This window comes from Melospiza melodia, chromosome Z, assembly GCF_035770615.1.
Source record: "Melospiza melodia melodia isolate bMelMel2 chromosome Z, bMelMel2.pri, whole genome shotgun sequence".
In the NCBI taxonomy this organism is placed as follows: domain Eukaryota; kingdom Metazoa; phylum Chordata; class Aves; order Passeriformes; family Passerellidae; genus Melospiza; species Melospiza melodia.
This window is the reverse complement of record NC_086226.1, coordinates 58,938,206-58,950,630: the sequence shown is the minus strand read 5'-3', so window position 1 is coordinate 58,950,630 and position 12,425 is coordinate 58,938,206. Positions and strand designations below refer to the sequence as shown.

Here is a 12,425-nt window from a genome sequence, read left to right as displayed (position 1 = left end):
TACCAGGACATTCATTTCCTACATTTAAGTTCATCACCTCTACCCAGTGAACAGCAGGATCCAACTGATGGCTAGAAGCAAATGGATTACATTTCAGGAGTTAGAAAAAACACTTACATTCTAATGTTGCCCAGAGGAAATTCTCATTTTTAAATAAAGCAGGTTTGAGCAGTTACCTTCAAAGCAGAAGCAGACAGGGAGTCTCATATGCAGTGTCATCTCCAAGGGGAAGATTTTAATCAATCTGCAAGTGTTCAGCTAGATGCAGCACACAACAAAAAACCTCTCTCCACCATTTTTCAGGAAACTACCTGTAAAATGTGTGTGAATTATCTTAGCTTTTCTATCTCTGATGCAGCAGTGGGCTGGGACATCCAGTTCCCAGATATTTTCTGAGAAAATCAAACTTTGCATATTCAAGGCAGGTTTCAGACATGGTATTCAATGTTTATATTGAAAAATAGCAAAACACAGAATCATAGCATCATACAATTCTTTCCGTTGGAATGGATCTTTTAAGGTCATCAACACCCCTGGAATGAGAAGGGACACCTTCAGCTTGCTCAGAGCCCCATCCAATCTGACTGAAATGTTCCCAGAGGATGTGGCATCTCCCACCACTCTGGACCACCTGTTCCAGTGTTTTACCACTCTCATAGTTATAATTTCTTCCTTACAACTTATACAAATCTACCTTCTTTTAGTTTAAAACCATTGCCCCTTGGCCTACTGCTACAAGTCCTGTTGAAAAGCTTCACCCCATTTTTCATATAAGCCCCCTTAAAATACTGGAAGTCCACAACAAGGTCTCCCCAGAGCCTTTTCTTCTCCAGGCTGAGCAATGCCAACTCTCTCAGCCTTTCCTCACAGTGAAGGTGCTTCAGGCTTCTGATAATTTCTGTGGCCCTTCCCCTGAACCTGCTGCAACACATCCATATCCTTCTAATGTTGGGGGCCCCAGAGCTGCACACAGCATTCTAGGTAGGGGCACAGGGGAGCAGGGGGGCATAATCCCTTCCTGGCCCTGCTGCCCACGCTGCTCTGGATGCAGCCCAGGACACGTTTGGCTCTGTGGGCTGGGAGTGCCCATGGCTGGCTCATGTCCAGCCTCTCACCCACCAGCACCCCCAAGCCCTTCTGGGCAGGGCTGCTCTGCATCTGTTCATCCCCAGCCTGTGCTGATACTGGGGCTCTCCATAGCTCAGGTACAGCACCTTGTACTTGGTCTTGTTAAACCTCAGGAGATTCCAATGGGCCCACTTCTCCAGCTTCTCCAGGTCCCTCTGGACGGCATCCCATCCTTCAGGTGTGCCAGCCTTCAGCTGCACCATTCAGCTTGGTGTAATCTAAAAATTTGCTGAGGGTGCACTCAATCCCTCTGTCCATATCATTGATGAAGAGATAAAATAGCACTGCTCCCCATACAGACTCCTTAAGGACACCACTTGTCACTAATCTCCATTAGAACCCTGAGGTATTGCCCACTACCCCCTGGATGTGATTGTCCAATTAATTTATCATCCACCAAACAGTCCACCCATCAAATCCATCTCTCTCCACTTCTCCAGTTTAGAGAGAAGGATGTTAAGGGGGAATGTGTCAAAGTCTTTACAGAAGTCCAGATAAATGACATCTGTGGCCCTTTCACTTGTCCACTGATGGAACCACTCCATCACAGGAGGCCACGGAGTTGGTCAGGCAGGACGTGCCTTTGGTGAAGCCATGCTGGCAGCCTTGAATCACCTCCCTGTCCTCCATGTGCCTCAGCACAGCTATAGAGGATTTCTTCCATGGTCTTCCCAGGAACAGAGGTGAGGCATCCCCATTTAACTTCCTTCCATGGCATGACCTCACCAGTAAGGATTCTCTAAGAACTTTGCATTATCTGTGCTGTGCGAATTACACAGCCCAGCAGTACTTACACCCCAGATTTCTCTATGCTGTACAGAACAAATTAATTAAATAATTTTTCCTAAACAGAAAGCTTCATACAGCAGGTGGGACAAGGGACTACAGTTGTCATTTAACCACTTAAGAATAATTAATTACCTTTATCTGACAGCTGGATCCAGTAAAACCAGTAGACATCTGACAGCTGCCCGAGCTGGAGTCTGACTGTCTTCAATGTGATATGAGCTGATCTGCTGCTTCACACAGAGAGCAGGCAAGGGAAAAAAAGGCTGGGTGCAAAAAAGGCTGCGCATCAAAACTTTTGCCAGTGCCACTGTGTCAGCAAGGGGAGCAACTTGTGGTGATAACCATGCAACAGGAAAACACATGGTTTATTATACAGCTAGATACGCCAGAAAACTCCACTCTCTGAGTTTTTCCCCATTTAAGTTATAAAAGTAATGCATCTTTAAAGATATACGGAAATGTCTGCAAATACAGCTTACCAGACAAATCTTACCAATGTACACCACAACAAAATAAAAAAAGCCACACTTTCAGCTACTCCTTGAATATTAATCCAGACATCTTCAGTAAATGCAAGTCAACACCAGTCCAGTGACTTTCGTGCAACTGCAGTTAATGCCACTGAGAAATTGCATTTTCCAGATGGGAAGACAAAAGCTAAAATTGTCAAAGAGGACATTCTAGGTTTCATTTGAAATGCCACATCTAAGTAGACATTTATTCCCACAAAACATTTGCTCTAATCTCTTGAAACAGCTGCAAAATGATGTATCTTTAGAGTTTGGGGCACAAGATATTTTCTGACAAGTTCTGAAACTCACATCTTTGTGCCACAAGAGAAATCTCATTCTTCTTCCCTCTTTTGATTTAAAAGACATGTCAAGCAGAATAGAGGTGGTCACATTAAGAAGGAGACTCATCCCCTGGCAAAATGAGCCTGAAGCAAAGTGTATCACTTGGGATGTACTTAGCCCAGATCCCAGCCCTGCTACTGGGAAAGTAATGTTGTTCCTAAGACACAGATGCCATCTCTGCTTGGCCATCCTCACTGGGAGGAGGTGGTTTGCAGAGTCCAAGTTCACACACAAATTCTGACACTGGCATTGTAACCCTGGGCAAATCACTTCCTTCACCATCACAGTTTCTTCTGCTGCAATATCACTGCCTGCCAGGATGAGAGGATTTGCTAATCACAGTTTATAAAACTTTAGGAGAGTTAAGGAAATCAATTAAAATTGAGACAGCACCTTAGAAATGCCCCTAGGAAAGAAGCTATCACAGAAAACAGCAGTATTCAAATTGTGTCACAGCAGTAGGTCTTGCTTTCCAGTCCCAGGGACTTTGTCCCACAGCTCTGCAGGGCGGGATGCCAGGCTCCTCACGAGCAGGGCAATCGGCTGGCACAGCACCAGCACAGGAGGGAGCTGTGTGTGCTGCCAGACACACTGCTGGCTGTGCCACCTGGCCCCTGATCATCCCACTGACAAGGTGAAGAGGCCACAGTACCCATCCACACAGGAAGACAACACCTCAGTGTGGTGTCCCTCCTGATTAAGGGTTTCCCTCCCTGGACTCTGGAGACAGTGCAGCAATATGTTCTCGACAGATAACGGGGGTCTGGGGGTGCTTTGAGCAGGGCCACCACCCCTCAGACCCCAAACCTCACTGCCCCCCTGCCCAGGCCTGCAGGAAGCGGTCTGGGGGCCCGCTGGCCCGGAACCAGCTGGTGCAGAGGAAGCTGGCAGACATGGTGATGGAAATCACGCCTGCCTGCACCTCGGCTGCATCAAGAACAAGGGCAGGTGGGTGGCACTGTCCCCAGGGTTACTGGGGGGTCTGGAGAGGGTCAGTGTGTCCCTGTCTGTGTCCCCATAGGGCTGCTGTGACTGCGGTCACAAGGGTTTTCAGGATGAGAGAGAGACAAGAATGTTGATTCTATGACCAGAAGGCTTGATTTATTGTTTTATGATATATATATTACATTATGACTATACTAAAAAGAAATAAAAAGAAAAGTTCTCAGAAGGCTAGCTAAGCTAAGAATAGAAAAGAATGAATAAGAAAGATCTGTGTCTCAGACAGATTGCGAGACCCAGCTCCGCCATGAGTGGTCACTAAATCCAAACATCCACAGGAGACCAATCACGGACACACCTGTTGCATTCAGCAGCAGATAACCATTGTTTACATTTGTTGCTGAAACTTCTCAGCTTCAGCAGGAGAAATCCTAATGAAAGGCTTTTAATGAAAAGATGTCTGTGACAGGCTGCCTCCGAGATCATGTCAATGCTGAAGCAGAACTCATGCAGGATTGCGCTGGGCATGGCAAGGGACGTGCGGCACGTGCTGGGGGGCAACAGGATCTGCACTTCATGAACCTTGAGGCCATCAGCACCTACAAGGGCACAGCAGGGAGGGGGACTGGGGGTTCCCTGGGGGATCATGGGGGGTTCTGGGGTACAGGCTGAGGTGTGGTGATCCCTGCAGGCACCTGTGACATCCACACGCTGATCCTGAGCTGCACCATCACTGGCATCCTTTGCCCTGGCTAAGGGGATGTAGTGGGAACACTGCACCAAGGACACGTCGGGGACATTGTGGCACCAGTGGCACTGGTGGGGACTGGGTCTGCTCCTCGTGGGAAGGGATGTGAGAAGATGGCAGCACTGACCAGACCCAGGGTCACCAACCAGACCCAGGTATCCCCATAAGGGATCCAGCGTCACGGACAGGACCTAGTGTCGCTGAAAGGACCTTGTGTCAGCAGCCAAACCTCATGCCACCAATGGGACTCAGTGTCACTCCACTCAAATCCTGTGCCACTGACAGGACCCAGTGTCACCAAGCATGTCTTGTGTCATTGATGGGACCCATGGTCACCACCCAAACCTCTGTCACCAACAGGACTCGGTGTCACTGACAGCATTCAGTATCACTGAGGGGACCATGGTGGTGGGCCATGTGTCCGGTGCCATCCCAGTGCTTTTGCCATCTCCATGGCAAATAAACAGTAGGACATCCCCCTCCATGCCAGCTCTGCTTGTCAGCGTTAATTAACCTGCCAGGACCCAGCTGTGCCCTTGGGGAGGGTCCCAGCCCAGCACAGCTCCCCCCTCCCATCCAGCTTTTGGGTTGGCTGCAGTCCTTTATTTGTTCCAGCCACCAACAGCAACAGAAAAGCCCATGGGAGCCAAAATCCCCCTTTGGCCCAGCCCTGCAGTCCTATGGGTCTCAGAGGGTCAGAAACTCCGTGGGCTGGGGGAGGTCCACTCAGCTCTGGATGTTCTGGTGGGTGACAAGTTTGGAGTTTTGCTGGAAAACCTTCCCACAGCAGAAGGGGCAGCAGAAGGGCCTCTCCTCTACGTGAATCCACTTCTGCAGGAGGAGATTGGAGCTGCTCCGAAGCCTCTTCCCACTCTTAGGACACTCATAGGGCTTCTGTCCAGTGTGGACCATCGGGTGGACAATCAGGTCAGAGCTGTCTCTGCTGCCTTTCACACACTGCCCACACTCACAGGGCCTCTCTCCAGTGTGGATGTGATGGTGGCAGATCAGGTTGTTGCTCTGGCTGAAGCTCTTCCCACACTCCAAGCACTTGTGGGGCTTCTCCTCATCATGAAGCTGCTCATGGACCACCAGGTCCAAGCTCTGGCTAAATCTTCAGCTGCCTTCCCAGCACAGGGTGGGTCTTTCCTCCTCAGAGCACCCTGGGCTGGGTTTGGAGCCCTTCCTCCTGTGGGATCTCTGGGGCTTTTCCTCCCCATTGGATTCCTGGGCTGTGGAGCTGTGGACACAAAACAGCCTCCTCCACAAGGTTCTGCTGGAGGAATTTGTCCTCCCTGGACACCATTTATTAACTCAGTTCCCTCAAAACCTCTCTCCAAGTACTCTACACAGTGTGATGTCTATCAAATGTCGCTGTGATGGGGGAGAGAGAAGGTGATTTAAGATACAGCACAAAAAAGGTATTAGAAAATGTTCTCATACCAATACAAAGTTAATATTTTAACTGATGAGAAAAGCATTATCCAAATGCATTTTTTAAAGTACAAAAATCAACAATTCAGTTACATGCTAAATATGCATCCACAAAACCGACTCTAAATATACAGAGGTCTACCATCAAACATTTAAACATTTCATCTGCAAGTGCCAGTGCATATTAATGAATGCCAAAGACACTGTATATCCTGAAAGGAGAGAGTCTTTACAGTAGGCAGGGCTCTCACATCATTTATGTTTTGAAGATGTCATTAAAGTAACAGCTACATCCTTGCAGAAGAGCCAATCCAAGTATTACTTGAATTATATTCTATCAGGGATCATTAGTAATTTTGCAAAAACTACTTCTTTCCAGAATCAAAGAGTTATGTAAATTTTTGCCTCAAACTAGAAAAGGTGCAAGAGACAATCTGAGGAAACAAAAGCTACACAGTGTAGCAGGTTACATTGAAAGGAAACCTATTTGAGAAAAAAAAATGTAGATGCCCAATAGTTATGAGTAAAGACAAGCATGATACTATGTGTGTAATGAAGAAAACAAAAAAGAACAGAGTGTACTAAAATGATTTGTGTGTTTGTTTCTATAATCTTTAAATTTTTCAGAGGAATTTAGTCTTGTTTTGTTCATTTGTATAAAAAAAAAAAAGACACCTGTTTATTCTGCCCTTCAGACAAGATCTCAGTGTCTTTAACAAATTTTTACTTGGACATGCAAGTGAAAATGTTGTTTCATTTGTTTAACTGATGAACACCACTGCCCAGCTATTCTACTATGATTAGACTATAATTGTTTGGCATGTCCTGAGTGATTTTGTAACCTTCACTCCAGTGCTTGTGTCTGGAATAACAAACAATAAAAGAAAAAGAAATGGAATGGACAAGATGTTCATTTCGCACTGTGTTTGTCTAAAATTGTTGGGCTTGTTCTATTTAGTTGAGCTAAACCTCACATATGACACAAACAGATACTATCAATCTAAACTGAATAATTTAAGACCTGCAGAAATTTTGTATAGAAGATCATGTCTGGTTCGGATTTAAGTCTTTGAGTCCCAAACAACATATTTGAAGTTTTTTGCTTTGGATGGGACTGTGCCATGTCCCTGATTTTTATGGAGCAAGTCTAGGTGAATGGCAGGGTTACTAAGAAAAGAAGAAGCAAACAAACAAACATAAAATCTATTCCCAATAGGCTGTATTCAGAGGCTGTGCAATGCTCCATGCCAGAGCTTTATAAACTGCCTGTTAGTAAAGCCCATACTGCAAGACAGTCAGCCCAAAACTACAGACTACTGTCCTGCTCTCAGGGGATGATAGGTCTGAGCAGGAAAGCCACTTCTGGAAAGCTTGCATCTTTACTCCTCTCTTCTTCCCCCTCCACAGCATTCACTGTCAGTAAACCACTGCTTTGAATGCCTGTTTCCTGCCTTGCTGGTTTATTCAAGCAAACCACTAAATCCATGCCAAAGAGGGCCTGCCTAACAGCTGTGGACACACAAGCCAACAGAATTAATTTTTACGGATCAGAGAAATCTGAGAAAGTTTACACAGCCCTAATATAACCACAACTATTTTCAGCTTGGGGAAAAAAAAAAAAAGAAAATCCCCTGGCCAAATACACTTCACAAGTCAGTAACTAACACAAAACACAACTTTCTACCTGATCTGTATAAATTATTCCCAGCATGGAAACAGCTCCAGTGCACAGCATGATTCATTGGAGTAGTACTACTGAGTTTGCACCAGCTCCCAGACCCAGCAAGCAGCCCCTGAGAGATTTCACACACTTCTTTCACACTCAGGCAATGCTAATAAACTCAGGCAATGCTAATAAACATAGCACAACTGTCCTCTTCACAGAGGAGCTCTCCCAGACCCACAGAAAGAGCAAATTGAAGCATACAGACACTACAGAGATGAGAGCAGCATTAATGCCCCAGTTCCACTCAGAGAAATTATAAAACCAGCGTAACACTGAGCACGCCTACCCCAAGCACTCAACCCTTGTGCTGTTATCACTCATCAGATTTCTAGTAACAGTGCTTCCGGCTCTTCACAGCCGCCGACACATCTGAGGTTTTCTCATTTCGTGAATTTCCTTTTTTGTTTGGAATCAGTGCTTACATAAGAGCAAAGTTCAGAAGTGGGGAAACTTAAATTCTTCTTTCCAGGAAGAGATACCCAAGGCAACCTGCAACTTCAGATACCAGTGTATACCTCACTCACTCATTTTACAATTCAGTCCCAGCACTGTTTTTACCCTCAGTCTTTTGTCAGTGACACTTGCCCATTTTTTATTATGAAAAATAAGCAGAGAGGGAGAGAAAAGCAACTTGTTTGGGAAGAAAATGCTAAGCAACCTCTTCAGCTAACATCAAACAACTGAAGTTTTCTGAATGAAGGGAATTGTGTTGAGGGTTAGAGTCTCCTTTTTGTGATACAAAAAATCTAAAGTTGCTTATGAGCAGATCTAAAAGGCTGATTACAGAGGAATTTGAAAGATTAGAGAAAGAAATTGAAGTTTGGCAGTTGGCTGGCAATGTCTCAGCAGTAAAGCCTGATCAAGGAAGGCATGGAGGAAAAGTCACTTGCTGGGTTAAGCAAGCAGGAACTTTGGCAAGGACAGACACAGAAGTCACTTGGGCCTGTGTCTCTGCTCAGGGTTATGTACATCAGCTGTTGAAACAAATCTCACCCAGGCCTCCTACAGCAGGAGACTGCCAAAATCTGCAAGAGGCTCTTGCTTGTAGCAATCGCTGCTGGAAGTCCCTTCCAGGGGACAGGTCCTGGAGGGCCACCCCTGTCCTGGTCCTTCCAATGCCTCCAGGAAGGGGTAGGCTGTCATCTGCAGCCTTGCTCTGCTGCAGCCTCTGCCCACAGTGAGTTCAGATGCCTCGGTGCTCCATCCCAGACTAACCTTTAAAACTTCTTACAACAGCAAAGCAAAGGACAAGGACATCTGTCCCCACCCCTGCAGGTCTTAATGCTGAAGTGGGGTACAGTTTGGATTTGTTGATTGTTGAAGTGAGGGGAGAAGTACCATCCTTTGATGCATCGAACTCAAGTTTATTGATCGATCAGCCAGTTTAAATAATAGTGTTAATGAACTTCATGCATATTCCAAAATCCAGGTTCATGATAGGCTAACAGAGAAAACTCTAACCACACCTTTTGTTTTACAATACCATTGATTGTTTACACAAAATAAAACCAGTGTTCCCACTGTGATATGAAAGGTTCCCAAAACTTCCATATCTGTTCCCAGGGTGCCATCTTTTCCCAGAGAGGGTGTTTCACTTGTTATGGGAAGACTGTCTGAGAATCTTATTGTTTATACAATGATGCCTGAGAGAGTCTAATTGTTTATAGAAATCAGGTTGGGAACTGCTTTTGGAACTGCTTCGCAACTACCTTTTACTTTTCTCTCAATTGCATGGCTTCATGGCCTTTTTCTTTAAGCCATGCTTGAACTAAACTCTCCACAGTTGATGTTACTTCTTTGGCTCTCTTTCTTACCAAAATGAAATATACTACAATTCAGCATGCCCTAGAGGAGGAGCTGAGCATGTTCACTTCCACAAGATCACTAACTTCTCCTATTTAAGTTCAATCACCAGCAAGTAAACTAGTCACAGATGGACCACTCAAGGAGAGGAAATAGACATGACCAAACTCTCTACTTGATGGAGCTAGATGATGAACCTCCTATTTTCCCATTAGAGTTACTTATCATTTCTAATGAACATCAAGTAAAGAGTTGATTTTTTTTTCTTCCCTAACCTTGTAGACACTATTTTAGAATTGTTCTCTTCTTTCTTCCCTTTAATGATTGGAAACTTTTACTCTTCATATAAGACCTTGTAATATTTCCCTTTGGTGAAGTCCAAGCTAAAACTGTTATCCTTTTGACCTTTGATAATACTACACTTAAGGAATGGCAGATGTTATCAGGTTCTCTCATAGTATGACTTGTAGACTGAAATTAACAGGAACCCTCAGCAGTCACCAGCAATCACAGGTATTTCTGTTCTTCATATGACATGAAAGAAAAAATTAATGTGTTAAGCAAGGTTCTGTGTTCCAAGCCCTGCAGATCTTATCCCAGGGCAAACATTTCCAGCTCTGTACACAAGAAGCTGGTTTTCCAAGCAGGCAGGGACTCTTGCAACAAGCAAGAATAAAAAAAGTCCTTGGTAAGATACTCCTTTTACAGGTCTTCTTTTTTGCAGGTACCCTGGCTGCCAGCAGTGCACTGCTGCTTTTCACATCATCTTCTCCACTGCCTGCCCAGGAGACTGAGGGTCACAGCAAAGCATCCCAGCACCTGATCATTCCAAGGATGATGAGCTCCACCACTGCAACACCTCCTATGCTTAGCCAGGGAGACTGTGTGAGGGACACAAGCATGCTTCTGGCATTCTGAGGGTCCTAAAAAAATGACTCATCTATTTTGTGCTTAATACATATAAAAATTATGCTATGCAGCAACATATTGCATGCAATTTAAATTTTATTACATGAAGAAAAAATCACCAAGGACTTTTCTTTCTGGTGATTATTTAGCATTTTTCCCTATTTCTTGAAATCAATGTAGAAATAGGCTGCAAGTAACTAAGAAAGAAAAAAAAAAAAAAAAAAAAAAAAGCTGTACACTTTAAGCTCCAAGGGAAAAACAATGCAAAGGAAGTGGAACCCATAAAGAGTGAGCAGTGCTGGAGCACATCAGTCTCTCTGCTGATCACCCTCACTCTGGAGCAATACAGATGAACCAACAGGAAAGAGCAGACAATTCCTCACAGATAAAATGAGATTTTATAGGGATGCTAAGCGGCTAACATATTTTGTCCCCCTGCCTCTCCTCAGCAGCGTGACATGTCAAGCTTGGAAAAACAACATTTACATAACTGTGTGTGAGAGAATCACATGTTATGTGCAACAGAGGATTTTGCCTGGGAATTGAGAGGAGCACAAAAAGGTTCAGAATGCTGCCAGTGCCCTGGTCCAGAAGCAGATCCTGTTAACCAGCAGAGTTCACCTGGAGTCCTGCCAGTAAAATACGCTGCCTCTGACACAACTCCACAACAGGGGTGGTGAGAAACTATGCCTCTGTCCGCAAGTAGATGTGAGACCAAGAGCACTGCTGCTGATACAACAGCAGTTAAACTCCTGATGGCAAAGTTAGGGAAGTCTTCATTTGTACCATTAGGTACCAAATCACCTTTCAGGAGGTCTCTGGGCATTTAACCTGTCAGTGTTACAGCCCAAATCTGTGCAAAGGTGGAGTTTAATCTCAAAGCCTGGTATATTTGCTTTATAAACCAACACCTTGATAATAAACTATTGTAATCTAATGATTGTGTTAGAACGATAATTGTGCATCTACTTGAAAACAATTATGTAATCATTTGGGGTATTTGTGACGTATTTGTGAACAAGATGGGAAAAGAGTCACAGAACTGCTTCCCAGGAAACTCCTAGCAATATTCTTGTACCACATTACTGAGGCATTCAAACAGAGTAGAACAAGGCCAAATATGGCATGGCCCACCTCAGATGGAAAGTAGCACAGTTACCATTGTACAAAGGCTATTTAAAAAAAAAGGGGGGGGGGGGAGTTGCATGGAGAAATATGTGAGTGCAAAAGAGAATAAAAAGCTTTCATGTACCACTCTTCTTTCAGCCTGACCTAGGAATTTTTGCAAGTGTTTTAGTAATAATAACATACTTACTCAAAGATCCATACATTACAAGAGATTTTTAAAAACCAAACAAAAACAAACAAAGCCAAAAACATAAAAACAAAACCAAAAAACCCACAAAATAAATGTGGTTAGCACCTCTGCCTTTTACTCCTCTGATACAGATTTCAGAATATTTTTGCAGAAGAGAGGCTGATAATGCCTTTGTTGGCCAAAACAAAGGCACACATGGATTTTGCTTCCATGTATCTGCACATTCCTAAGTAAGCACATTCACTGAAAAAATATGTTGATGATCTTCTGATAAACAACATATTCCACTTAAAAGCTAAGCTTTAAGTTAAATAAAGATGCTTCTTCAGTCTCTAGACTATATAGACAGCTCTAAGGAAAGAAGAGGGAGCAAATCAATAACACAATTAGTGCTAGGTCTGTAAACAACGTTAAAACAGCTTGAGAGATGTGTTCTCCTATGATTCACCTCAGTAAGTTCTTACCTCAAATCATTAGCAGGTGATAAAAGAAAGGAAATGGAGACCCTCTTACTGGTATGTTTCAACTTTCTCTGAAATGCAGAATTTAATACATCATGCCAGGATATGCTTGGTAGTTCCTGAGATCACTTCAAACAAATATGTATATCATTTATTACAAATTCAATCTCAGTACTACCACATAGAATCTTTCTCTTTTTTTAATAACTGTGTGATAACTGTAGTTTCCAAAGAATAATGGCATCCACGATTTTACATTGATAGGCTGCTGCTCTACCACTGCGTGGGAAAAAAATGTGTCCTTCTAAAGAAA

At 44.0% G+C, this 12,425-nt stretch overlaps 1 long non-coding RNA gene across 2 annotated transcripts in view; it reads left to right on the top strand.

Annotated features, from left to right (window-relative positions):
* Positions 1 to 11,483, top strand: part of LOC134432211 (uncharacterized) — a 97,459-nt gene extending 85,976 nt beyond the window's left edge. For both annotated transcript variants that reach the window (XR_010031263.1, XR_010031264.1), the window contains one exon: positions 10,149 to 11,483. This is a non-coding gene — a long non-coding RNA (uncharacterized LOC134432211). The remainder of the gene's footprint in view (positions 1 to 10,148) is intronic.
* The last annotated feature ends 942 nt before the right edge of the window (positions 11,484 to 12,425 follow it).